Here is a 27590-nt window from a genome sequence, read left to right as displayed (position 1 = left end):
GATGGGACAAATTGTGAATAACAGCGTAAAAAAGCTTAATAAAACTTGTAAATGAAGAATATGTTGCCTCCAGATCCCCCAAAGGCCTAAAAGATACTGGGCTTGTTTAACATTGTGAGTGCAGAGAAGGTCAACTGCTGCTTCTTGACAGAGATGCCAGGGTCCTCAGGTTACCAAATACTTTCAGAAATTTCACCAGGGTTGTAGGGCTTTGTACTAAATGCAGGAATACCCTCCCACCCCAACCACCCCCATTTCTGAGCTCCCCTCCTCTCCCATGTGGCTCAGATGGTAAAGAGTCTGCCTGGGTTAGGAAGATCCCTTGGAGAAGGGAATGGCAACCCACTCCAGTATCCTTGCCTGGAGAATTCCAAGGACAGAGGAGCCTGGCAGGTTACAGTCCATGGGGTTGCAAAGAGTTGGACATGACTGAGTGATTAACACTCTCACTTTATTCTTCCTCATCTTCTCTCTCTCTTTTTTTTTTTTTTCAGTTTTATCTTCCTACCTAAAAAGAGTTTTATTGTATTTCATGCAACTTAAAGTATCCACATCAAAGTCACCTAGAAAACATTTTTAATGCATTAAAAAATAAAATAAAAACTTGTGTGTATGTCTTTGTATGAAGGAGGTAGAGCAGATGGAAAAAAAATTCTAGTCTCACAGGGTCCCTGGGAGAGAAAGTTTCGGAAAATAACACCCTATCCACTCTCTCTGGAGAATAACTTCATCTATCATACAAGAGACTATTTCTATAACCCATGGGAGTAATCACACAGAGCTCTAGGTCAACAGATTTTCCAAAAGTCAGGATGTGGCAATGCACACTCCAGAGAGATTTTCTCTCACAATGAAGTAAGTGTTGAGGAAAAAAAAATTCTGCAACCACTCTTCAAGACAACATCATAAATGTGATATTTAATATTTTCATTTCACAGTATTGGCCACACTGATAAAGTAATTACATATTTAGCCATATGTTGATTCTTTAGGGGAAAAGGAAGTAAGGCTGTGAGCAAGAATCTGTGCTATGCCCTCGCTTAGTTTCTGGTGGTTTGCTGACCATTTTTGATGCTCTTTAGCCTGTAGACACATCACCCCAGTCTTTGCCTTCATGTTCACACTACGTTCACCATGTATGTATATCTGTGTCCAAAATCTCCTTCTACGAAGGACACCGGTCGTTAGTATTTGGGCTCACTCCAATGACCTCACCTGATCACCTCTTTAAAGATTCTCCAAGTAAAGTCACTTTCTGAGAGACTATGAGTTAGAACTTCAACATGTGCATTTGGAGAGAAACATACTCTAGCTATAACAGACAGAACACTAAAGCAAAAGAATGAAACGCCCAGAATTTCATCTCAGTGAACCTATTCTAGAATCTTAATTAAAGAGAGATGCTCAAGGTAACAATTTTCAACCATGGCTGCACGTTAGAATTATCTGAGAAGCTTTCAAAATATACCCATGCCTGGGCCCTCCTTCTGTATATTCTTATTTAAATGTTGCTGAGTGGAGATCTGGCAGTATTTTCATAAAATTTCCTAAGAGTATAATATACAGCTGCGTTTAGAGCAACTGTTTTGGGATGATAAAGCTTGAAGCAGGAAGACCAATTTGAAGGCTGTTTTGTTCATCAAGGAAAGAGATAACAAGGCTCTGAAACATGGCATCAGCACTGGAAAAGAGGAAGAAATAGATGTTTTGTAGAAACAGAAAGTAAATCAGCAGGACTTGATGACTCATTGAATTGGAGGGATCAAACCAGTCCATCCGAAAGGAAGTCAGTCTTGAATATTCATTGGAAGGACTGATGCAGAAGCTGAAACTCCAATACTTTGGCCACTTGATGCCAAGAGCTGACTCATTAGAAAAGACCCTGATGCTGAGAAAGATTGAAGGCAGGAGAAGGGGGAGACAGAGGATGAGATGGTTGGATGGCATCACCCACTCGATGGACATGAGTTTGAGCAAGCTCCAGGAGTTTGTGATGGACAGGGAAGCCTGACATGCTGTAGTCCATGGGGTCTCAAAAGAGTCGGACACGACTGAGTGACTGAATTGAACTGAACTGAACTGGAGGGGACAGGTGCAGTAGGGAAGAGCAAAAGGTGACAGGTTAGTTCCCGTCAGGTGTATGCTGGTGTTGTCAGAAGATGTTATAAATTAAAGTTTGTTTTCTTTGGAGAAAGCATGATAATTGAATTGAGGTCTTTTTTAGCAGTTAACTTGCTCTTTTTGAGATCACTGTAGATTGACATGAAGTTCTAAGAAATAATACAAAAAAAATCCCATATACCATTCACACAGTTTCTTTCTAGGGTAACAGCTTGCAAAGCTATAGTCCAACATCACAGCAAGATGTTGACACTGATGCAGTCGAGATACAGAACAATTCCATCAAACTGGGATATAATGAGCTTGAGGTGCCTATGGATAGTGATTACATGAGATTTGTTAAGGTGGCATGGTATAAGAAGTGCTCTTATCTGGTACTGATCACTCTAAAAGTACCAGAAATCTGCCAAAACTAAGATCAACCTACTTCAGTACCTCAAAGTAATAATATAGAATAAGGATTTTTTTTAAAACTTTGGATTTACATAATGAATATCTAGCAGTGACTTGGGAGTACACATAGGCAACCACTTCACCTATAGAACAAGATCTACTTGGGGAAATTCTTTAAACACAGCCATGCATGCACATCCAGAGATGTGTGCACACATACTCCACAAGCATGTTTACACACAGGTGCAACTTCTATTAGAAGACACACAATTTTGTGAGTGACCACTTAGACAAACTCATATTCGAAGAGAGTGACGATTCTGCCTTTTAAAGGGTGTACTTTCATTTTAACTGCAGCAAAAAAAAAAAAAAAAAAGATTAAAAACAGCTGGAACATGTGTCTATTTTCACCTCCTCCATCTGCTGGAACTTTGTTTTTGGATATCACAGACATTTTCCAAACAAAACTCTGCTGAGCAAAATGATAAATGTGGAAGGGACATGTATGATTCCCTTTTTCTTTGAAGAGCTTTATAGAATAAAAAGTACTGGTGTGCTTTTCAAACATAAAACTAAAACTTTAAACATCGCAAATACAGTTTTCAGTGGGTGATATGACATTAATTTACATTTGAAATTGGGTGGTGTTGTCAACTTGAATGCTGGGTCTCTAACCAGTATTTATCTGGGAAGTAAAAATGAAGTCTTTTATTATATGTTGATATTTAGAAAACTGAAACAGTGTGCTAACCAGTCTTTCAAGTTTCTGTCAGTACTTTATCTTTTCCCTTTAATCTCCCCTCCAGAATTACTATTGCTAGGCCTTTGTCATGTCATGCTCCAATTACTATAATAATTTTCTCTCTTTCACTGAAGGCAGTATGCTTTTATACTAATACACCCTAAATAATAACTCAAAATTAATCTCTTAAAAACACTTTGGGTAACATCACTTCCACTGGGTATAGACTAAAATCACAAATCCTTGGCTTTTATTTTGTATGTCCTACTTCACTTTTCAGCAGGTATTGAGGCCTAGGTTTTAAAAAGTCTTTGGTTCAAATTCTAGTTCTTCCAACTACAAGCACGTTTTGCAAAGAGTCCATTGTCCTAACCGAACTGATGCGTTTTGAGGGTGTGAAATAATGGCAGATCCAACAGATGGAAAATTGAAAAAAAGAAAAAGATTGCAGATAATAAAATGAATCAGCCTTGGTGACAAATTGATTGAAAAAGGGAAAATGGTATCAAGCATGATGTTTTCCTTAAGCTATAGTTTGTATTACCTAAGAGAGAGTCCAGGAAAGACAGGTTTGGCAGAATGAGGAGGAAATCATTATTTTGAATTTGGTGTATGACAACTAAGTGAATATATTTACTCCACAGCAGCTAAGAGCCAGAGAAAGAGAGGCAAAGATAAAAATTTTGGAGGCAGCAGAAAATTACAATCACCCTGTTCATCCAACACAAGACCATTAAATATAAATTCACTCCACTACAGAAAAAATACAGCCTAAGTGTATTGTGTATTTAAAACCCCCAATTTTACTGGATAATAATGCAATAAAATTAAAGTGTATTCCATAAAAATGACAGAGTATTAAACGAAAGTTCAAATAAAAATCTTGGTACCATTTACCTTGAACTTTTGGCTCAATATAAGATGATTCAGAAATTATGGCTACTTTACTATCTCAGCAGCTGTTTTCACAAAGACTAAAGATACAGACTTGGAATTCATGGTTAAGTGATATTTATTAGACTAGGAGAAGTATGGGGGCTGGGAGAGGTCATGGCTACCCTTTTGTTCCACATTTAGGGAAATTCCTTTATTCCGTGACCAAGCATACAGTTTCAAGATAACAGAGAAAGGAGAGGATCACCTGGCTAACAAGCTAGATCACCCCAGGGCAGTTGACCAGGTGACAGATGGAGTCAGATTGCCCTCACATTCCTATACGAGAAGATATTTTTCACAGTTCTGGACCATATCCACTCAACATAAAACAGAATCTGATAACAATTATGAGTTGCTAGTGCACAGTGAGAAGTCAAATACCAAAGCCAGTCCTTGCCAAGTTTTTCTTTGTATTTTAACCACATGATCCATATTCTTGATTACACTATCCTTCATCTGTCTAAACAACAGGCTGTTGTTAGTTTACAAAACTTAACCATTCTTAGCCCAGACAAGCTTCTTTAAATTTACAACAAATGGAGGTTTTTGGAGTTCATGTAATTACAGAAAAAGCTAATGGAAAAACAAAAAAGCAAAATCAAATCTTTGTAAGACTATTTGGGAAGGTCTAAAGGAACAACATTTGCTGTTGCAATAGTCAAGGGCAATGACTTTCCATTTCTGCTGGGAAAATTTTAGCAGATCTTCCCCTGTTGGGTAGATGACATGTGCAATCACATTCAGGTGTTTGTGACTTCTGTTGAGTTGATTTTCTGCTGTTCAGAAGCTCAGCTATTGGTTCACTGAGAAGCATTTTAAATTTGCATTTATCTTATTTTAGTGACCTTGAGAATCTTTTTTCATGTTGATCAGCTACTTCCGTGTTTCTTATCTTATGGCTTATTCTTTGTCTCTTTCCTACCCAGTTCTATATGAAATGTTCTTTTTTTTTTTCTCACAGATAAAAGGAGAGAGTGGATTATTGGTGATAAATAAATTTTGACTTGGACAAGTGAGATGGATGGTGGTGAAATACACTAACGTGAAGACAACTGAGGGAAGATTAGATTTATGAAGCAGGGAGAGAAAGCCAAGATTCCCTTTGACCTTGTGAAGTGTAGTGAGTGAACCTTTTCCATATTGTGGGAATTTAAAATCAGCAGTTGGAAATAAATACCTGGAGTTGGTGGGTAGAGTGCTCCTGCTCAGTCGCTCAGTCGTGTCTGACTCTTTCGTGACGCCAAGGACTGGAGCCCGCCAGGCTCCTCTGTCCACAGGATTTTCCAGGCAAGAATACTGGAGTGATTTACCATTTCCTACTCCAGGGGATCTTCCCGACCCAGCAATCGAACCTGCGTCTTCTGCATCTCCTGCATTGGTAGGCGGATTCTTTACCACTGCGCCGCCTGGGAAGCCCCTAGAGATCAGATATTTCTTCATTGGTATATGGGCTTTAGAGGCTTAGAATTGGGTGAGGTCACCTAGGGAGCACCTGCTTATAAAGAAACATGCCAAGACGGATGATGTCCCTGGGCAACCCAGCAGTCAGAAACCAGGGAAAGAGGATCAAGCAAGTCGAATGAAAAACAGTAGCTACATTGGGGCAAAAGATCTTATATTTATTGACTTTTTGAAATGACTTTAGAAGTTTTAAATTCAACTGTTCTGCCCATGACCCCTATTTTTTCTATTAGGATATTTGTGAATTATTGTTGAACTTTTTTCATGCACCAAAGACATGGACTCTTTGTTATATATAACAAAATGCTTAAATTCCATGCACCCCATTTATCTTTAATTTCATTTATCTTTTGATATCTCTGCTTTTTGTAGCCAAATCAATTGATTTTTTAGTGTACAAGATAATGCATTGCTTTTTTTTTTCTCGTCCAACCCAAATTTACTAAACATGGACCAATATATTTCTTTCAGTTTTTATGAACTCTTAAAAAAAAAAAAAATCTCACTCTCTAATTCATCTGGAATGTATTTTGATAACTGAGCAGACATTTCTTGAAACTTTGGAGTGAACCTTGGGTAGTCAATCTTGCTGCCAAGGTTCTTCCCACTGAGAGGGTTTCCCTCAGTATCCTGAGTCCTAACCCTGCTGCTGCTGCTGCTAAGTCGCTTCAGTCGTGTCCGACTCTGTGCGACCCCATAGACGGCAGCCCACCAGGCTCCCCGTCCCTGGGATTCTCCAGGCAAGAACACTGGAGTGGGTTGCCATTTCCTTCTCCAATGCATGAAAGTGAAAAGTGAAAGTGAAGTCGCTAAGCTGTGTCCGACTCTTCGCGACCCCATGGATTGCAGCCTACCAGGCTCCTCTGTCCATGGGATTTTCCAGGCAAGAGTACTGGAGTAGTCCTAACCCTAAGTAGGGCACTAAGAGCAGAGCTCAGCAGAAGACCTTACTCCCTGAGCCAACAAGTTCATTTTGGTACATATCTGTGAGCCTTACTACTTTTTAGTGACTAAGCAATGATTAATCTCTGTTAAACAAGTTTGGTCATGTTAGCTTTCCAACTATTCTATTTGAATCTGTTGCCTTGTAATTAATCCCAGAAATCTTATTGAGTCATGCTCTTTAAACAGGGTCCCACCCTTATGTCCTCCTCCCTTTTTTTCCTCCAAATATTCCAAGTTTGAGTGCTATTTCCTTTTTATTTCTTTTTAAGGGATTTAGCTTCAGTGTAGGAATAAGATATTACGATCTAAGGTAGCACGGCTGTTCACATTTCTTCTGACTCTGTACTGCAGTATTTCCCACTGCACCTCACCCAATTAGTGTCCCAGCTGCAAGGAATTTTTAATAAGCACCATCATCAGTCTTGTTAGCAACAGGCCAAGAGGAGGTGTTTTGGAGAGGGAGTCTGGCATCTCTATTTCCATTGCCTCCATCCCTCGGGGTTACTTTTTTTTTTTTTATCATCACACCTACTTTAGGAATATCAGAGAATTTAACTGCCTCAATTCAACTGGGAACATGTGGCAGCCATGAGTTCTATTCATCAGATATTGCCAGGTCTTCTTCTGGGTCCATGTGGAATTCTTTGCTCCCCTAAAACTAAGTGTTTCACCTGAGCTGGTCTGATCAGTGAGATGTTGAGTGGAGGTGATGCGTGTCACTCTGACGGAAGCCCTAAGGGTCAATTCACTGTTCACCAACCTGCCAGTTCTACAGAGTAGCTGTCCTGACAGCCTGGGTGCTGGATGCCGCCCAGCATGAGACAGCAGCAGCCACAAGTTTTGACTGAGAAACAAACCCTAATTGTTTTAAATCTCTTTCCTTACCAGGTCATTTATTGTTACAATCTAACAGAGTGCCTCCTGACAGATACAGAATTGGTAATTTAAAGTAGGTTACTAGGACTGGGCTTCCCTGCTGGCTCAGCTGATAAAGAATCTGCCTACAATGCAGGAGACCTGGGTTCAATCCCTGGGTTGAGAAGATCCCCTGGAGAAGAGAAAGCCTACCCACTCCAGTATTCTGGCCTGGAGAATTCTATGAACAGTATGGTTCATGGGGCAGCAAAGAGTTGGATAGGACTGAGCAACTTTCACTTTCACTGGGACTGGCCTGACTGGACAACATTCTGTGAAAGAAGACATTGATACTAGTCACATCCAGAAGTGATATAGTAAAAATTGATTAGGAAATCAGTTGTGCACACCCTGAGGGAAGGCTTTGGTGTGGGCAGACCTTCATCCTTGTGGTTGAGCTTATAACAGGTACCCTGCTGTACACCAGGGTGAAACCATCATATTGTGGCAAAGCGCAGGCCAAGCAATTGAGAGAAAATGTTCATGTAAAGATCTTCTCACCATATGAAAATGAAAATGCTAAAATAAACATAAAGCCTAAATATAAGGCCTCCTTGTTTAAACAAAAAACTTCCTGATCTTCTACTTACAGGCCCTTTATTGACCTTGCCTGGGACAGTGTAAGAGCTTTCTGCGTGGCCTAGTTGTATGTGTGTGTGTGTTAATTGCTCACTTGTGTCTGACTCTTTGTGACCCCTTGGACTGTAGCCCGCCAGGCTCCTCTGTCCATGGAATTTTCCAGGCAAGAAATACTGGAGTGGCTTGTCATTTCCTTCTCCAGGGTAATCTTTCTGGCCCAGGGATCAAGCCTGGGTCTCCTGCATTCCAGGCAGATTCTTTACCATCTGAACCACCAGGGAAGGCCACCCATGTGACCTACTTGGGTCTGTGTTTAGTTTAGAGCAGTTTTCTACAGTTGTTGATTCTATAGAAGTTATTTTTATTTTTTAGCAATGAGCTATTTACTTATTCTTTCACTATCTATCCTAACATTTATGCCAGATTCTCCCAAATTACTTCCATTATTTGCCTGCATTCTGAGATATTTCACAAATTTATCATTTTTACATCAGTTCTTCACTTTTCTCTTTGGTATCTGCAGCCCTTGTTTTAATTGTGCAGATATCATTCTTTTTCTCTTAAAGCCAATTTCTTTACTTCTTATGTTGTTGTCTTTTCAAAACAATCTGCTGACCACTTTTAAGACATATACTTGCAATGTAGGGACTGTTGCAGAAAGTTTTCAAGCAAATGAAAAGCGTGTCATGCTACCCCATGGACTGTACAGGCCATGGAATTCTCCAGGCCAGAATACTGGAGTGGGGAGCCTTTCCCTTCTCCAGGGGATCTAACCCAGGTCTCCCGCATTGCAGGCAGATTCCCACCAGGAAGCCCAAGAATACTGGAGTGGGTAGTCTATCCCTTCTCCAGCAGATCTTCTCGACCCAGAGATCGAACCAGGGTCTCCTGCATTGCATGCAGATTCTTACCAGCTGAGCTACCAGGGAAGCCCTCAAAACAATCGGCTGACCACCTTCAAGATAAATACTTGCAATGTACGGATTGTTGCCGAAAGTTTTCAAGCAAGTTGAGTGATAACCTCATTTTGGGTTGTTTTTATTTTAAAGCTTCATACAATGCATGTTTAAGCCAATTTATTTCACCTTCCCTCTCAATCAATCTTATAGACTGTGGAAACTCCTCTAAGATTTGACAACTAATTGACTCTCACTCTTTGATTTCTATTTTACTGTGAGTTTCTATAGATTATTGTACAGTTGTCTTTATTCGCTGAGAAAAAAAAAAAGGGATAGTCTGAATCACAGACACCATTTTTCTCTTCAGACATCTAGAGAATCTGACCGGAATGGCTAAAGGTCATTTATGAAGTGTAATCATGACTGTTTTACACAGTCACAAGCATTAAGATCATTGAGAAAGAAAGGATGGAGATGCTTCCTACCCTCCCAAATCAAAGGCACATTTAGTTACTTTCAAATTTTTTGGCTAATAAAAAATCACAAGCATGCTCCTTTTGAATGAGGGTAGTGTTCTAGATGTCAGGTGACAATTCTCCTGACTGTTCTATGATAAGTGTGTTTATTTTCATGAACGTACACTATCAAACCAACATTATGAGTACAACATCTTGGAATAATAAAAAAAACAATTAGGTAAGCAGAAACAACATATCTTTCAGTATTCAAAAGTCATCTGTGTTTTTGGAATTTTGCCAAAGAGAAATTCATCAAAATAAGATGAGTTCTGAGTAAATATTAAAACTTATTTTTAATCTTGAAGTCTTCAAAGACATTTTACAATCATCAAATAAGCAATTTAGGAAAAAGAAGTAAGCATGCACCAAATTTGTTGAAGAGCTATGACTCTGAGTTAAAGGAAAAAAACCCGGGTGAAAGATATGCTGGTAACTACTAGAGATACATATTTAAACATAAACATACTCTCAAGTAGAGAAAGATTACTAATTGTGAAAATATGTATCATTAATACAGTGCCAAAAGTTGCCTCTGGTTTATTACACTAATATCTTTAAAAAGATCTTTAAATAGAAAGGCACATTTTTTCCCCTGTAGACCCACAAATGTTAAATCAACCTTAGTAAAATGGTTTCAATAAATTTTGTGGGAAATCTGTGATCATTGCACCTTATGGTGTTGGAGTTTTTGTTTCTAAATATATCACTCAAAAATGATCTAGAAAAATGAGATAGTAAGAAATCCTCTTTTTATAAAGCAACCATTATATATGCATATGTCTTCTAAAACAGGGATCCCTGACCTCCAGGATCTAATTAATGTAAATGTAATGTTCTTGAATCATCCTGAAACCATCCTTCTATCCCCCTGGTCTGTGGAAAACTTGTCTTCCACAAAACCGGTTCCTGGTGCCAAAAATGTTGGAGACCACTATTTTAGAACTATATGTGTTGAGCTTAACAAGTCCCTGAATTAGATAGTTTTTAGTATACCTATACCAAATGGTTTACTTTGGGTATGTTCTTTTGAGATGAAAATGATTTAATTCTGTTTAATCATGGAGAAAGTGAAAAGGATGAATAAATGGATTCCAATAGTGTCACATCTTCATCTTATAGTCATTTACCTGTGGCTGCCTCAGCACAAAAAACATAAGGAATCTCTCAAACGTGGCTTCTGATTTCATGATTGCTTTGTCTTCTGGAAGTAGCTGGATGGTGAGATTGGAGACAGTTGGAGGATCGAAGGGTGGCCTTCTTGGCAAAGCCCTCCAGCTCTTTATGGCTCACAAAACCTGGAAGCAACAGCCTTCAGCCTCAAGTGTGTCTTATTTCAGGTTCTGCCACAGAGGATCTGTGGAAATTTCCTAACCCTCTTCACACATTCTGATAATCAGATTTCTAGAGCACTTTCTCTAAATGTACTTGATATCTTTATGGAAAAGCTAGTGCTTGGACTGCTTAGGAAGTTCACCGAAGAGCAGAATCTGGGTGTTCAGGGGTACTTGCATTTTGAATGACAGCCTATGATCTGAGGAAGGAGGCAGAGAGAGAACAGGGAAGCTCACTGGGTTACATATGGATACATATTTTCCAATGAAGTTTTTACTTTCTTTGTAAATTTTCCAAGGATCCTCAAGGTTTTCCTTCCAAAACCTTGGCTTCACAGAACTGACAATAATCACATGTAACACTTCACATAAACCACAGTTTTGCTAAGAAGTTAGACCTCAGGAAAGCTTTCTTATCAAACACTTGTCATAGGCAAATCCTGAAAAAGGCAATTATTTTAGAATGGTAATTGTTCTATCCTGCTAAATGCCTGTGCACCCAGTGCAGGGGTAGTGGGGTGTAGACCAGTACTCCAAACGGTAAATGATATATACACACTCTCTAATTCTTCAGTGTTCAGTTGTTTGAAGGAGAGATTAAAACAGTGGTGCCATCTTGTTCTTCATAAAAAGTCCAAGAAGAGCAAGAAAAATTTAGATTTTTTCATCTGACTATGCCCACTTGAACTTTCATTGGCCGGATATCAATAGTATTACTTTTACACTACTGGAGCCAAAAGTTCTTATCACATTTATTGATATTATTTTAACATTCTGAATCAGATTATCCACATTTAATTTGGAAAAAAAATTCAGCTGAAAGATGGATGCATTTCCAGCTTATATCTCAAGCTTTTATTATAGCTGACATTGGACCATTTTCAAACTAGAGAAATGACATAAAAAGTGACTGGGCCATCTGCTTTGCTTCTCCCATGTCTCATGCCAATTAATCATCCAATCTTTGTTGAGACTGCTAATTTTAGCCACTTGAATGAGTTTTAATACCATGTTAAAACTAGTAAAAAAATTTGAACACCATCCACATTTATCAGGCTATCCTTCTCAGCCTATTGATAAATTTAGATATTTTGCTCTTTTTAGTTAAAATAAGCAAATTTTATTTAATGTATCTACACTAGGATAAAGGTCGTAGTGTGTATGTGTGTGTGCACACGAGTGTGTGTGTGTGATGGAGGATAAAATCATTAATAGAATTACAGTGTACACAAACATAAGAGGCATTGACCAGGCTATAGCAAATGATATTATGATATATGAAATGTGTGTGTATGTATACAGATATATATTTAGTGAAGATATGCTTATTCAAAGTCAACATCATGCTCTCTTGCAGATCACCACTGAAAATACGTTTCATAACTGCATAGAATGACTAAGTTAAAAAAAAACTTGTAGACATATTCTCATCTATTTTTAATTTGAATTACTCTATCCAAGATTTGGAATTACATCATATATAGAATAAGAGAGCCACCAGACAACTAAATTTAGCCCCTTTTGTGAGGAATGTAGACTTGAATAAATTATTGTGAGCTAAGAAAATTTATATTAAAAAAAAAGAAAAGTGTTATCAAGAGTCTGATTACTAGTTTTTCTCTGGCACTAGTAATGTTTTCTTTTTTGTCTTAAAAAAAAAATCCCTCTAGGTGTCGATTTTCTCATCCAATTGAGAAGCTTATTTTCTAGAGTATTTGTATTAACAGGTGATTTTAAAAATGTTTTTAAATAAATAAATTTATTAATTTAAAAACATTTTTTAAATCTCCTGTTAATTTTGACTGTGCTGGTCTTTGTTGCTACAGAGGCTTTTCTCTCGTTGTAGAGAGTAAGGGCTACTCTCTAGTTGTGGCCCATGGACTTCTCATTGCAATGGCTTCTATTATTGTTGTGGACCATGAGCTCTAGGGCTCAGATTCAATAGTTGTGGAGCATGGGCTTAGTTTCTCCGAGGCATGTGGGATCTTCCTGGACCAGGGATTGAACCCGTGTCTACCACGTTGGCAGGTGGATTCTTAACCACTAAATCACCAGGGAAACCATGGTGAAATTGTAGTCTGATTTTATTTTCTTTGTAATACCTTTCTGAATTTTTTTGACATTTTAATAATTCGAATTTTACTTAAAAATCTTAACTGTTGGGCTTCCCTGGTGGCTCAGTGGTAAAGAATCCGCCTGCCAGTGCAGGAGACTCCGGTTCGATCCCTGGGTCAGGAAGATCTCTTGGAGGACGCCATGGTGACCCACTCCAGTATTCTGGCCTGGAGAATCTCATGGACAGAGGAGGCTGGTGGGCTACAGTCCATAGGGTTGCAAAGAGTCAGGATTGAGGCAACTTAGCACAAACACACAGTATTTAGTGCCTGCTGCTGATTCAAGCCCTTTCAGGGCTTGCTCTACACTGAGCAGGCTGCGGGGAAATGGGACTGCTGAGCCCAGAGTGGATCTGCTTTGGTCAGTTTCATTATTTACATACCCAACAAATATTTTCTTTGAAGAGTTTCTTGACTGAATAAAATATAAGAGTGACTGCCAAATGCTTCCTAAGATCCCTTTTAGAAATAATCTGCTATTTTCACATTCTTTTATAAGCCTAAAAGTATGATAAAATTTCCCTAGTTATCTTTATTTTGTTTCAGTTTACAAGCTGATATGAACATATTTGCATTTGCATGCACTGGATTTTTCTTTAAATGACTCAATGCTAAATTTATTACCATTGTATTACTTTAATTACTTTGCTTTAATTAATCAGTATTAGATAAGTCAATTTACACAATGGCCTTAGTATATAACAAATCAGCCCGAAGTCAGTTCCCTAGTGTATGCTGTTATGTTAACATTGCCTCATTCCATGAATGAGCTAAAAGTTTGAAAAACAATTAGGAAATATTTTGCCATTTGGAATGTTATCATTGCAAAACTATTATTTCATTTTTCAAATAAGAAAATATGAGATTCTGTATAAAACATAAATGTAAAAGTTATCTACGTCTGTAGTTATACTCTAAAAAATTATAGCCTTCATTGCTTCTATAACTGAACAAGAACTGAAAATAAATTGAACATTTAACTTGAATACAAAAAAATAGGGCAAACAGAAGTAGCAGAAGAAAATTAAATGAAACAGATGAAACCTGAAAATTGTGAATTAGAAAGAAAACAAGTATACTGATTGAAAAAGTCTGCTTCTATGGCAAGAGCAATAATAAAAATACCCTTCTCATGTGTGATTTAGACAAAAGGAAAAATATATATATATGCCATTAGAAATTATAAAGTAGATATACTCACAATAGTGGGAGCAATTAAAGAATTATAAAGATCATTATGTTAACTTCATGTTGCTGATTTTGCACATTCAATAAAATGAGTAGTGTTATAGAACAATAATAAATAACTCAAAGTGACTTGAATAGAAGAAAAAAACTTGTACAAAATCAAAATCTATGAGTGGGAAAATTTTTGTTTATTGTTAAAATAGAACTAGGGGAAGGTGGATTTTTTTTTCTGCTTTTTTAATTAGTCAAAATAGTCTTATGACAGAAGAATGAAAAGTCTTACTTTTATAATGATTTTATTACCAAATACTGATGAAGAAGGCAGAAATAAAAGATTAACCAAGAACATAAACATCTAGGAATAAACTACAAAACCTGTGGAATCATTCTCTCAGAGAATTATGAAACATTATTAAAAGATTAACAAATATCTAAATAAGTGGACACAGATACCAAATACAGAGATTAGAAGACTCAAAACTTAAATATCAATTCTAGCCATGTTTAATACATAAATTTAATACAAATTAAAATCTCTCTCTTTTGGTAGAAATTGACAAAGTAATTTTAAATTGGGAGATGCAAAGTTTCTTAAATACCCAAGATAATTCTGAAGAAAGAAAAAACATTAGAAAAATCTTATCTAATAAGTAAAATGTACAGTTGAGAAAGGAAAGTGAATCTCTAACTATGTATGTATCAGTTTGCATGACCTATGAGCATATTGGACAATCTGATTCAAGTTTAACATCCTCAATTGGTTCTCTATTCTCCACTGAAAGTCACTCAGTCATGTTCAACTTTTTGTGACCCCATGGACTATACAGTCTGTGGAATTCTCCGGGACAGAATACTGGAGTAAGTAGCCATTCCCTTATCCAGGGGATCTTCCCAACTCAGGTATCGAACCCAGGTCTCCCACATTGCAAGTGGATTCTTTACCAGCTGAGCCACCAGGCAAGTCCAGGAACACTGGAGTGGGTAGTCTATCCCTTCTCCAGTGGATCTTCCTGACCTGGGAATTGAACCAGGGTTTCCTGCATTGCAGGCAGATTCTGTACCAGCTGAGCTACCAGGGAAGCCCATTTTCCACCGAGCCTTGCCCAAATCAGAAGCACTACCTGATGTTATTATTTGGAGAAGCTGACACAGATGGCAGTACCAGAACTTTAAGTCTGAAAAATCAATAGAAAGTATGCTTTTCTTCTAGAAGTTGTGCTAGCTGTTCAGACTATTTGGGATCCCACTTTATATAATTCTCAATTATTTTTTAATGGATTTGTATTGAATTAAGTGTGCTGTTAGGAGACATACCTGTGTCTCTGATAATCTTTCATCTAATTTATAAAGTCTCTTAGGTCATGGGTTGTAAAAAATTCCGTGATTGAAACCTAGTAAGAAGAAATGAATAAAAGAATTCCTTGGGGAAATGAAGACCTAAAGTAATTAAAATATTCCAATGAGGCTCAGTAGTCAACATTCCCTCTCAGATACATACATTGTTCTTCCTATTATCTCAACTCCAGAAAATTAACTACAACTGGAGTGTCCAAGGGAGTTTTAAAATAAAACTCAACATCAAAGAAATTTTGCATTTTCTGTCAAATACTAGCATAACCCTCAAGCAATCATCTTCACTCAAATAAGAAAGTGGAATAGACATAGTTAACATGAAGGCAAAGCAGCAGTATAAATATATACCATAGTATTCTTGGACATGATTACTTTTATTCCTAACAGAGATTTTTAATTTTTATGCCTTTCCTAATTACAGGTTATTTAAATGTTTCTTTTTTTATTTAAACTTATTTTAACATAAAATATTGACATTGTGATAAACAGCATCTGAAATTAAGTTTGTTCTCATTAATTTTATTTCCATATTGTGCACATAAATAGCTACAAGCATCAACAGATCAAGGGCCTTTATTTGTGTGATCATGGTACAGTAATGTTTTAAAGACGATAGCTTATTTTTAAAACAAGCTTTCTGATATAAACGTGAAATTACATGTTGTCTAAAAATTACTTCTACATAACAAGGGAACTAAGACAAATAGAAGGACTATATATGAAACAAGAATGGCCATATGTGTTGATTGTTAATGCTTGGTCCTAGGGACCTAGAAATTCATTACCCTGCTCTGTTTTTACATATGTCTAAAATTCTTCATAGATTTCTTTTTAAAGTTAGGGCAAAATAAGGGCATTTCCAGGCTATTGAACAAACTAAACTATTCAAATTCCTGTATTTCCAAAATTAAGCTATAAAATTTCCAATTGTGAAGGTTCTAGGGAAGAACTGTATTTTCCCTCTTATTTTTAAAATTTGTTTAGATAAAAGCATCTGTAGCTAATATAATGTTTTATCTGCCATCAGACCACTTCCACATGTACTAATAATGTAACTGAATTTTAAGAGGTTTGCTAGGTTGAGGACTTATTTTAAGGTATCAGAAATTAAGATTTCTTAAGGTTTTTAGGTGGCAGTACATTAGATAATACAGCTGTTAATATAAAGTGAACATGCTAAATTTTAAGATAATTAAAGATAATGAGTAAATTAAAGCATTCAAAGAATGAGCAATTTTAACAAAATTAAAAACAGATTTCTTATTCTGAAAACTCTGTAATAAGAAATATGAAAAACATGCAGGCTAATACTTGCAGTGATTTTTTCTTGCGCATTAAAGATGCTATTGGAAATATGAACTTGATTTTTCTCATTAGGATGCTGACTTTAACTGTCACCCATCTCTATTTCAATGTAATGTTTCTAACATCATTCATTGGTTTATAACAGTCCTGGCAATATTAAAACAGAAATTAATATATACAGTTCACTGATCTAGACAAAGTTTTATTGATGAGAATCAGAAGTTTTCTTCTTTAAACAGAAGAGAGATTATTGAATCAACAGAGAGGTAACAGAATCATATCAGGAATTTATAAGATTAATTTGTAGTAATATTATCTTCCTGCAAATTAAAATGGACAATGTACTCAACATAAGTTAAAAAAAAATGCATAGTAAGTTTTAATTACTTATGCTGAAAGGTCCTACACTCTACATTATATTGACTATTTAAATCTTCCCAGTCTAAATGTTCAGGACCTTTGCCCTGTTAGAAAAAAACCAAGTGAGTAAATGCAAGTGATTTTAAATTAAGGAGACTGTGCAATTACTTTAGGGAAGAGAAAATTAGCTTATCCATTAGCATTATAGGTTGCTGTAAGGGAAAAACAGGCTGTCTGTTCATTCTATTAACTCTCAACCTCAAGGCAACCAATCATTTCATTAGTAACATTGTTGATTAAGCAGCTCTGAATTTAAAAAAAAAGCTATGTCTTTAGACAATAACACCTTTGCACTATGTTTCTCTAGAATTGCTTTGATCTATTTGGTACATCAGTCAATTGTCAGAAGAGGCAAGTGTTTTATCTAACAGACCTTGATCAATTTTATGAAAAAGTTTATGATAAAAAGAACACTGTAAAATTTATTTTTCTAGTCAAAATAACTTTAAACATAGATGAACATTATTTCAAAGCACAATGTTCAATCTGTATTGAAGTTATTCAATAAAGTAACAGATGAAAGTGTAAATCCTGAATAGTATCATCTGCTTTAAACAAAACAAACGTTTTCACTTTGAACTTTGTAGAGGAAATCATTTTTCCAAACAATTACATGACATACCACTGCAATTATCACTTACTGTTAAAAATTCATACTTCCACGAGAAAATATTTTACATTTTTAGATGAATATAATTTCCATCAATGCCAGAAAGTGACACCAAGCGAGCATCTTATGTTTTTTTGTTTAAGTATATATAACCTTAGGCATTTTTCTCTTCTTATAAAACTTCATTTCATGAGCAACGTATTATGATTGTGTTTTCAGAAACACTTCAACATGCGAACGGCTTACATAATGATGCACATATATTGTTATATATGATATTAAGTATAAAAGGAAGAGTAGGAATTTTACCTGGTTAATCACCTGTGTTGGTCTCTCTGAAGCTGGCGAGAACAGATGGATTCCCAGGCGATGTCTTGTCGGATGATCCTGGCTGAGGGTGGCCGCAGTTTGAAGGGGTGGGACTTGTCTTCAGCAATGAATTCCCAAGGGACTGCTTCCAATCAGGGAATGCTGTCGCAGACAATGAAACCATTCTCCATTTGTTGACCCTAGTTTTGTAAGTACGATCTGCTGTGGGTGTATTCAAGCATCAGTGGAGGGACTGACATATATTTCACTGAAGTTTATAGCATGCAGGATATTTTGAAATAAGGATTACATGAAAATGAGACCGATCTGTCATTTCTTGGAAGTTTTTCCCCTGTGTATTAATTTCTTCTAATTTCCCCCCTGTTGAGACATAAAGCATAAAAAGACTTAACTCCAAGCAGTATAATCTCTCACTTAATGATACCGGGAAGCCCTCTGAAACAAAGCTGGTGGCAGGATACACACCGTCTCTGCCCATGAAAATTTGAATGATGGGTGGGGAGTGGAATCTCCCTATTTTTGGAGCCTCCTTATTCAATTCTGGAGCAGGAAATGGCAACCCACTCCAGTATTCTTGCCTAGGAAATCCCATGGACAGAGGAGTCTGGTGAGCTAGTCTGTGGGGTCGTAAAGAGTCAGACACGACTGAACGATTAATACACTTACCCAGTTCAGGATGGTATTAACCTGTTAGACATCTCTACATCTGATGGTTATTTATGGATAATATTGTCACCATAATTGTATACAGTCATACATTTAATTTCTGCATTGCAGATAGCTTTATTTGACTATCAGTCTGAGAGATGCATTTTCTGGAAGTATTGTGTAGTCTTTCTAGTTTGTTTTGACACTTCTGTCAGTTCCTTTAAGTATATATCTAGACTCCAACAACTCCCACCACTTTGACCTCTCCTGCCCTGGCAGAGCTGACCGGGAGCTCTCTTTCTAACTAGCTCGTCTTTTGCTACACCTCAGTCCCACAGTCTATTCTCCATACAACAGCCTGGCTGATCTTGTAAAAACCTGTCAGATCATGTCATTTTCCTGCTTCTCCTATAAGGTCCTACTCATAATAAGTGATCTTGAAATTCTTTGGTATCTTCCAACATGATTCAGAATAAAATAAAAATTCTTAGTGATAGTCTGCTGTAGCCTGGCCCCTCACCCCAGCCCTGTGACCTCCCTTCACACTCTCACACCTTCTCTTGCACTGCCTCGCTTGCTCCCTGAACTCTAGGCACCCACGCCTTCCCGCCCTTCCGCAAAAGTGTCAAGGGCACTCCTGCCTCAGGAACTTGGATGTGCTGATCACTCTCCTGGGATACTCTGCTCCACATGGTTTTCTCTGCTTTTAATTTTCAGTTCAAATGTCAGTTTAACTAAGGGATCCTCCTTAACTGCCTGTGAAAATAGCAAGTACACCTTCATCACACTCTCCTGACCTTGTTTTCTTTCTTTCGTCATAGCATTTAGTTATTTATATGTTTTTGTTTATGAGTTATCTCATCCAAAAGAATATAAACTCCCAGAGAAAGGGGACTTTGATTTATCTTCGCATTGAATAAAGCTTTGCAGAATAGGTACTGAATAAATGCTTTTAAATGAATGAGTGATTAAGCTTTGCTTTTTCTTCCCCATTTTATAGAGTATTCTATCCAATACAATGTAATAGAATAAATGAAATATCAGTCTATTCTAATGATAGCTTATGTTACTGTTATAGTTATGACAGCATAACTATATAATGTATCTTAAAATCTCAAAACCTGAGAACCCCTTAATGTTCATTGTGATTCATCTTCTGATACCAGGCTGGACTGCATTTTAGTCTGAAATTGAACCTACGGACAGTTTTTTTCCTGATGTTCTTTTATATCTGCTCAATTGGCTTAATTACCTTTATTATAAGAAAATCTTTTCTGCATAAAAACTGGTTTCTTTCCACAAATAATCTCTCAGAAGATTCTGAATGCTCTTAATAGACTTTTTTCTACCTTAAAATATGTGAAGCTTCTTTGAGGCATTAATTTACTATAGGTCTTAATTTATTCTTTCACAGTGAAAATTTATTTCCATATTCATTTTAGCAAAATCTGTACATCTGTATTAAAACATCTATTTACTGGAGATTAAAACATCAAGTGTCAGTTTTGTGAAACAGCATACACGTAAGGGTAGCTTTACCCTCCCTTAAGCGAGAATTAACTTTCACGTTTTATCTCTGGTTTGCCCCAGTGGTTATTTCCAGACAATGTGAGGGAAAATGGTGCAACCAACATATGAATTTCAATTTGTGAAAGGCCTCTATCAATTTGTAACTGTTTTAAAGTTTCTGCCAGGTCATAGATTAAGATATAGGTAGTAATGTGAGAGAGCAAATGTGTTAGAACTCAGAGGATGTAGAATGCATAGGACTGGGTGGTTTCAGAATGGTTGGAATGTTAAGGTGTTTCATTAGTTTGGTTAATATATATATAGCAGTGTATTTGCTGTAGCTAAAAACTTGGTAAAGCAGTAGGAGACGGGACAACAGCAGAGCAGTCCTGGTCTGATGGCTTTAAAATAAAATGTTCCCACATATTTAAAAAAATGTTTATTTATTTATTTGGCTGCATCAGGTCTTGGCTGCAGCACGTGGTGTCATCATCGTGTCATGGGGGATCCTTCCTTGTGTCACACAGACTCCCAGTTGTGGTGCTTGGGCTCAGTAGTTACAGTACTTGGGCTCAGTAGTTGCAGGGCTTGGTCTCAGCTGTTCTGCGGGTGTGTGGGATCTTAGTGCTGTGACCAGTGATTGAACCCATGCCCCTTGCATTGCAAGGCAGTTTCTTAACCACTGGACTGCGAAGGAAGTCACCCAAATATTTTTCACTGGATAGTTCTTTTAGGATTTTACCAAGGACCATGTCTGTCTGTGTCTCTATTCTCTGTTTATCTACTTAACCTATTTAGCTATCTTTAGCCACGCATAAGGGAAGATGGGAGAAGGCAATGGCACCCCACTCCAGTACTCTTGCCTGGAAAATCCCATGGATGGAGGAGCCTGGTAGGCTGCACTGCATGGGGTTGCTGAGGGTCGGACACGGCTGAGCGACTTCCCTTTCACTTTTTATTTTCATGCATTGGAGAAGGAAATGGCAACCCACTCCAGTGTTCTTGCCTGGAGAATCCCAGGGACGGGGGAGCCTGCTGAGCTGCCGTCTATGGAGTCTCACAGAGTCGGACACAACTGAAGCGACTTAGCAGCAGCAGTAGCAGAAGGGAAGATACTCAGAATATTTAACAACAGCCTTACCTGAGGCAATAACTAAATGGAATGAAATTTGGCCATAATCCTTGGAGTGGAGTCTCAGTGGCTCCTTACATTGCTAAGCATCACTCTGATTTGTTGGGTTACAGAGACAGGGTCCCAGTGTAGGTGCTGAGTTCCATAAGGGTGTTCAGGACACTTGATACAGTGACCAACTAATGACCAGCTAGCTAATGACCAATTGGTTGGGAAATGTTTTGCTACTTAACAAGTGGTGAGATTTCTTTAATTATGTAATCTCTGCCTTTTAAAATTATACATGCACACAAAATAAATTTAAAGGATGGAGTAAAAATAAAAATTGTGGTATCTGTGCACAGTTACTAGTTAATTACTAACCACAATAAATTCTGAGAGCAAGGTTGCTTGTTAATGTTCAGTAGAGTTCAGTTCAGTCGCTCAGTCGTTTCCGACTCTTTGCGACCCCATGAAGGGCAACACGCCAGGCCTCCCTGTCCATCACCAACTCCTGGAGTCCACCCAAACCCATGCCCATTGTGTCGGTGATGCCATCCAGCCATCTCATCCTCTGTTGTCCCCTTCTCCTCCTGCCCTCAGTCTTCCCCAGCATCAGGGTCTTTTCAAATGAGTCAGCTCTTCGAATCAGGTGGCCAAGTATTGAAGTTTCAGCTTCAACATCAGTCCTTCCAATGAACACCCAGGTCTGATCTCTTTTAGGATGGACTGGTTGGATCTCCTTGCAGTCCAATGGACTATCAAGAGTCTTCTCCAACACCACAGTTCAAAAGCATCAATTCTTCAGCACTCAGATTTCTTTATAGTCCAACTCTCACATCCATACATGACCACTGAAAAATCCATAGCCTTGACTAGATGGACCTTTGTTGACAAAGTAATGTCTCTGCTTTTTAATATGCTATCTAGGTTGGTCATAACTTTCCTTCCAAGGAGTAAGTGTCTTTTAATTTCATGACTGCAATCACCATCTGCAGTGATTTTGGAGTGCAGAAAAATAAAGTCAGCCACTGTTTCCCCTGTTTCCCCATCTATTTCCCATGAAGTGATGGGACCAGATGCCATGATCTTCATTTTCTGAATGTTGAGCTTTAAGCCAACTTTTTCACTCTTCTCTTTCACTTTCATCAAGAGGCTTTGAGTTCCTCTTCACTTTCTGCCATAAGGATGGTGTCATCTGTATATCTGAGGTTATTGATATTTCTCCCGGCAATCTTGATTCCAGCTTGTGTTTCCTCCAGCCCAGCGTTTCTCATGATGTATTCTGCATATAAGTTAAATAAGCAGGGTGACAATATACAGCCTTAACGTATTCCTTTTCCTATTTGGAACCAGTCTGTTGTTCCATGTCCAGTTCTAACTGTAGCTTCCTGACCTGCCTACAAGTTTCTCAAGCGGCAGGTCAGGTAGTCTGGTATTCCCATCTCTTTGAGAGTTTTCCGCAGTTTATTGTGACCCACACAGTCAAAGGCTTTGGCATAGTCAATAAAGTAGAAATAGATGTTTTTCTGGAATTCTCTTGCTTTTTTGATGATCCAGCAGATGTTGGCAATTTGATCTCCGGTTCCTCTGCCTTATCTAAAACCAGCTTGAACATCTGGAAGTTCACGGTTCACGTATTGCTGAAGCCTGGCTGGAGAATTTTGAGCATTAGTTTACTAGCATGTGAGATGAATACCATTGTGTGGTAGTTTGAACATTCTTTGGAATTGCCTTTCTTTGGGAATGGAATAAAAATTGTTCTTTTCCAGTCCTGTGGCCACTGTTGAGTTTTCCAAATTTGCTGACATTTTGAATGCAGCATTTTCACAGCATCATCTTTTAGGATTTGAAATAGCTCAACTGGAATTCCATCGCCCCCACTAGCTTTGTTCATAGTGATGCTTCCTGAGGCCCGGCCAACTTCACATTCCAGGATGTCTGGCTCTAGGTGAGTATGAGTGATCACACCTTTGCGATTATCTGTTAGTGGGTGGAAATTGATATTACAAATAAGCTTCAAAAGGTTTTGCTGGCCTTGTCAGATTTTACTTTGTACATTTGCTGATGAACAACACACAATAGAGGGAAACCTCTCAGCTCTTCAAACTTCTTATTGCTGTTTTCATTTGTATTCTTCTTATTATTATTATTATTAAATCCAATATATAGATGGTAATTGACCACTAAGATCAGTATTGAGAATTGAGAAGAAAAAATAATGTTTCTCATTGGGAAAAAATTAGATTGCTTTTTCTACCCTCACTAAAATTTGTGCCACTATTGAAGCCTTTATTACTTCACCTGTGATTGTTTCTTGTGATACTTACCAGATTTGACTACTAGACTGTTTTCTGGAGTCGAGGACAGGAGGTTTTCATTTAAATGTGAGAACTCTAAACCATATAAAGAGCTCCTCAGGATAAAGAGTCATTTTATCCATTGCTATATTTTCCCAATCTTCATAAATCTTGAGCTCTATGCATCCTTAATGACCATTTTTTTAGCACAGTTTATATTTCCTAATCTGTGTCACCAGGTATGGTGGGAGATACTGGAGATAAGTACAGATATAAATATAAACTTGCCTTCTAAAGATTTCCCATCTTGTTGAGAAACTAGAATAAACTGTCAAATGATAAATAAATCAACAAATCAGTTTAAGTGATAGATGGGTGACATAACATAGTTTTTAAGTGTTTGGCAGTCTATGCAAGTCTTTCCATAAATTATTTTGTTAACTATCAGTGCAGGAGTTTTTATAATGTAGACCTGAAATTACTATCCAGGCATAGTATCATTGCAACAGTTGTGGTCTGACTGCTACAGATAATGAATTATGGTAAAATATGTGTGTGTGTGCTCAGTCACTTAGTCTTTTCTGACTTTTTGCAGCCCTATGGACTATAGCCCACCAGGCTCCTCTGTCCATGGGATTCTTGAGGCAAAAATATTGGAGTGGGTTGCCATGCCCTCCTCCCAACTCAGGGATCAAACCCACATCTCTTGTGTCTCCTATAGTGGCAGCAAGTTCTTTCCTCCTAGAGACACCTGGGAATCCCAAAATATATGTGCAACTAGCTATTAGGTGAGGACCAGGGGATGGAATCTGAGTTATATTCACATTATTTGAACCATGTATGATGAAAACACATGTATGCTTATGCAGTTGAATAATTTGATAATTTTAAGGTGGAAAAAAAGTGAAAGTGAAAGTCACTGTGTCGTCTCCAACTCTTTGGGACTCCATGGATAGTCCATGGAATTTTCCAGGCCAGAATACTGGAGTGGGTAGCCTTTCCCTTCTCCAGGGAATCTTCCCAACCCAGGAATGAACCGGAGTCTCCTGCATTGCAGGCAGATTCTTTACCAACTGAGCTATCAGGGAAGCCCAATATTTATTTATTTATTTGTTTTTTTATGTATTGCCAAATGCTCTTTAGAATCCATCATAATGATATTTTAGGAAAAACAAAAAAGGTTGGTGCTGCAAATTTATGCATCCATGTGAACTGTCAAGCAAATACTGAATATTTCTCCAGTGAATGTTTACAGCTGACTTCAGTGGAGGTTGTTTCACTTTCAGAGATATATTAATCAAGGAAAAGTGAAACCATGAATTTAGCCATAGGAAATTTGAGAAAAAGCTTTGTGTCATTTATATGCTAAAGAGGTCAAGATCATGGGCAAAATCTGTCAAGAGTAAGATGTGACTTTGCCACCAGGTATGGGTGGCACAGTTGGTAAAGAATCTGCCTCCCAGGGCAGGAGACACAAGAGATGCTGCTTTGATCCCTGTGTTGGGAAGATCCCTGGCATAGGAAATGACAACCCACCCCAGTTGTGTTGCCTGGAAAACTCCATGGACAGAGGAGCCTTGCGGGCTATATCCTGTGAAGTCACAAAGAGTCAGACATCTCCCTCTCTCTCTCTCTCCCTCTCTCTCTCTCTCTCTCACACACACACACACACACTCAAGTGCTGAAGAAAGCAAGAAATGCAGCAGAATCTGTACTCCCTGGGTTGGAAGACAGTTTATACTCAGACTTCAAATCTGATACTGAAGAAGACATTCAGTTACTAAGACAGATAAAATGTAGTTACTAATGCAAACCTATTTTGGTTTTTGGTTGCTTAAAAGTGGACATTTAACATTTTTCTTTGGGGAAAAAAACCATTTTTTTTTTTTTTTTACAGAAAGGTATTTTACAATAAGTTGTCTTCAAATGCAGACAGTTTGTATTTGAATGAAGAACATCCCACTGGCCTCATAATAAGGTTTCAACATTGAGTCCCTTGGACTGCAAGGAGATCCAACCAGTCCATTCTAAAGGAGATCAGCCCTGGGATTTCTTTGGAAGGAATGATGCTAAAGCTGAAACTCCAGTACTTTGGCCACCTCATGCGAAGAGTGGACTCATTGGAAAAGACTCTGATGCTGGGAGGGATTGGGGGCAAGAGGAGAAGGGGACAACAGAGGATGAGATGGCTGGATGGCATCACTGACTCGATGGACATGAGTCTGAGTGAACTCCGGGAGTTGGTGATGGACAGGGAGGCCTGGCATGCTGTGATTCATGGGGTCGCAAAGAGTTGGACACGACTGAGCGACTGATGTGATCTGATCTGATCTGAGGGGGCAGATCTGAATAGAGCAGTGTGGTAATCCTCCAATAAGAAACTTGACCAGTTTTCCTGTCAATTTGACTGCCCAGTTCATTCTGCTGTCTCTGCCAGTACTTCTCCAGGCCGAGAGCTGAATAGAAAATTAGGACAGAATCACAGAGAAATGCCACTTCAGCTTACGTCAGTTCTTACATAGACGATAGATGTAGAAGTAGCTTTGAACATTAAACACACACACGCACAAACATTTTATAAATGGGTATATAAGGTGTTTTTTAGATATCAGATTTATGAGGATGATATTTATTTTCTGATAAGCAAGGATTAAATGTAAATATGTAATAACAAAATGTAAATATGTTATAAAAGCCTATTTGGAGACTCTATCCTGGGATCTATGGTGTTACCATGATGCTGGACAGATACGTGCTTCTTAGTAAAAATTTCTTAGTGTGAAAAAAATTTTTACTGTAAATATAGAAGTTGGAATAATAGTTTTCTAACAACTTTTATAATCACTAAAGAGGAACTATGTCCTTCATATTTGTTTTTAAAATATTTCTCCACAACATTTGAAGTTCATAAAATTAGTATATTCCTGGCTTTGCAAACCACTTTTTTAGATCAAATACAAGCTTAAAAATCCATTTAACTGTTCTTCAGCAAAGGGATAAATTTGTTCATTTTCTGAGTTCTGTGTTGTGCTTCAATTAGATTACTGTCTAACTGGTTTCCATCCACTTTCCGGATTACCTTAATAGAAAATAACATTACTGCCCCAGGTCATTTCTCCTGATATAAATGGATTAGATACATATATTTTCTTAGTGCTCCTTTAGGGAGGTTTAATCCGGCAGCAGCATTTTCTGAATTTAACACTGGCCGAGAAACACTGTATCCATTAGCGACCAAGGTACAGTTAGATGTTAACTAAGTTATCTTACTCCATTTTGTAGGTAGATTGTGTTCTCTTTAGAGAAAATTAAATTCGTAGAAGAATTCTTTTCCCTTGGAAATGAAAAACCTTTTTGCATGGTTAGCAGCTGCCGTTCTACCTTTTGATGCTGTACATAGTGTGATGGAAAAGATGAAGTACTTCATAATCAAGACAGTGTCTCAGAAGAGATTGCAGTCATGTATATACATCTGGGAGAAGCTCATTTTATATTTGAAAATAAACATTTTTTGATGACTGAAAATCAAACCCTTCTCTTTGAGTGCTGAGAAATGAGAGAGGGCAATTTGCATTTCACAGCTCTAGAATTATAAGCGTGCTATTGTGTCTTTAGTTTTTCTCCATGAGGAAGAGCACTCTCCACATGTTGCTGGGGCTGTTAGAAGCCCTCTGTGCCAAAAGGCTGGATCAAAGCCTATTATCTTAGTGATCTTTGTCTCTTTTGGACCAAGCCAGAGGATTAACAATACATTTTTTACAAAAATTGGATTTATGGAGTTATCTGCATGTTGAAAGTATGTTTCCATTACCCTAATTTCTACACCCAAGGTCTTAAGAAACCTCCTTTCCTTTACCTCTTT

At 37.7% G+C, this 27590-nt stretch overlaps 2 protein-coding genes across 6 annotated transcripts in view; one reads left to right on the top strand and one right to left on the bottom strand.

Annotated features, from left to right (window-relative positions):
• The window catches only part of DLC1 (DLC1 Rho GTPase activating protein), a 514129-nt gene extending 495854 nt beyond the window's left edge, over positions 1 to 18275 (bottom strand). Inside the window, exon 1 of one of the 3 annotated variants that reach the window (XM_061404350.1) lies at positions 18140 to 18275. The gene's annotated coding sequence lies outside the window, so the exon portion shown is untranslated. The remainder of the gene's footprint in view (positions 1 to 18139) is intronic. The other 2 variants (XM_061404351.1, XM_061404346.1) reach the window with 2 other exon arrangements.
• Positions 1 to 27590, top strand: part of C27H8orf48 (chromosome 27 C8orf48 homolog) — a 286378-nt gene that overhangs the window by 9333 nt on the left and 249455 nt on the right. For 2 of the 3 annotated variants that reach the window (XR_009734039.1, XR_009734038.1), the window contains exon 2: positions 5154 to 5312. The gene's annotated coding sequence lies outside the window, so the exon portion shown is untranslated. Of the gene's footprint in view, positions 1 to 5153; positions 5313 to 25625; positions 27274 to 27590 lie in introns of those variants that run through there. The other variant, XR_009734037.1, reaches the window with a different exon arrangement.

The sequence above is a fragment of the Bos javanicus genome, chromosome 27 (genome assembly GCF_032452875.1).
Source record: "Bos javanicus breed banteng chromosome 27, ARS-OSU_banteng_1.0, whole genome shotgun sequence".
Taxonomy (NCBI): domain Eukaryota; kingdom Metazoa; phylum Chordata; class Mammalia; order Artiodactyla; family Bovidae; genus Bos; species Bos javanicus.
Note: the sequence above shows the minus strand (reverse complement) of the source record. Positions and strands in the feature narration are given on the sequence as shown.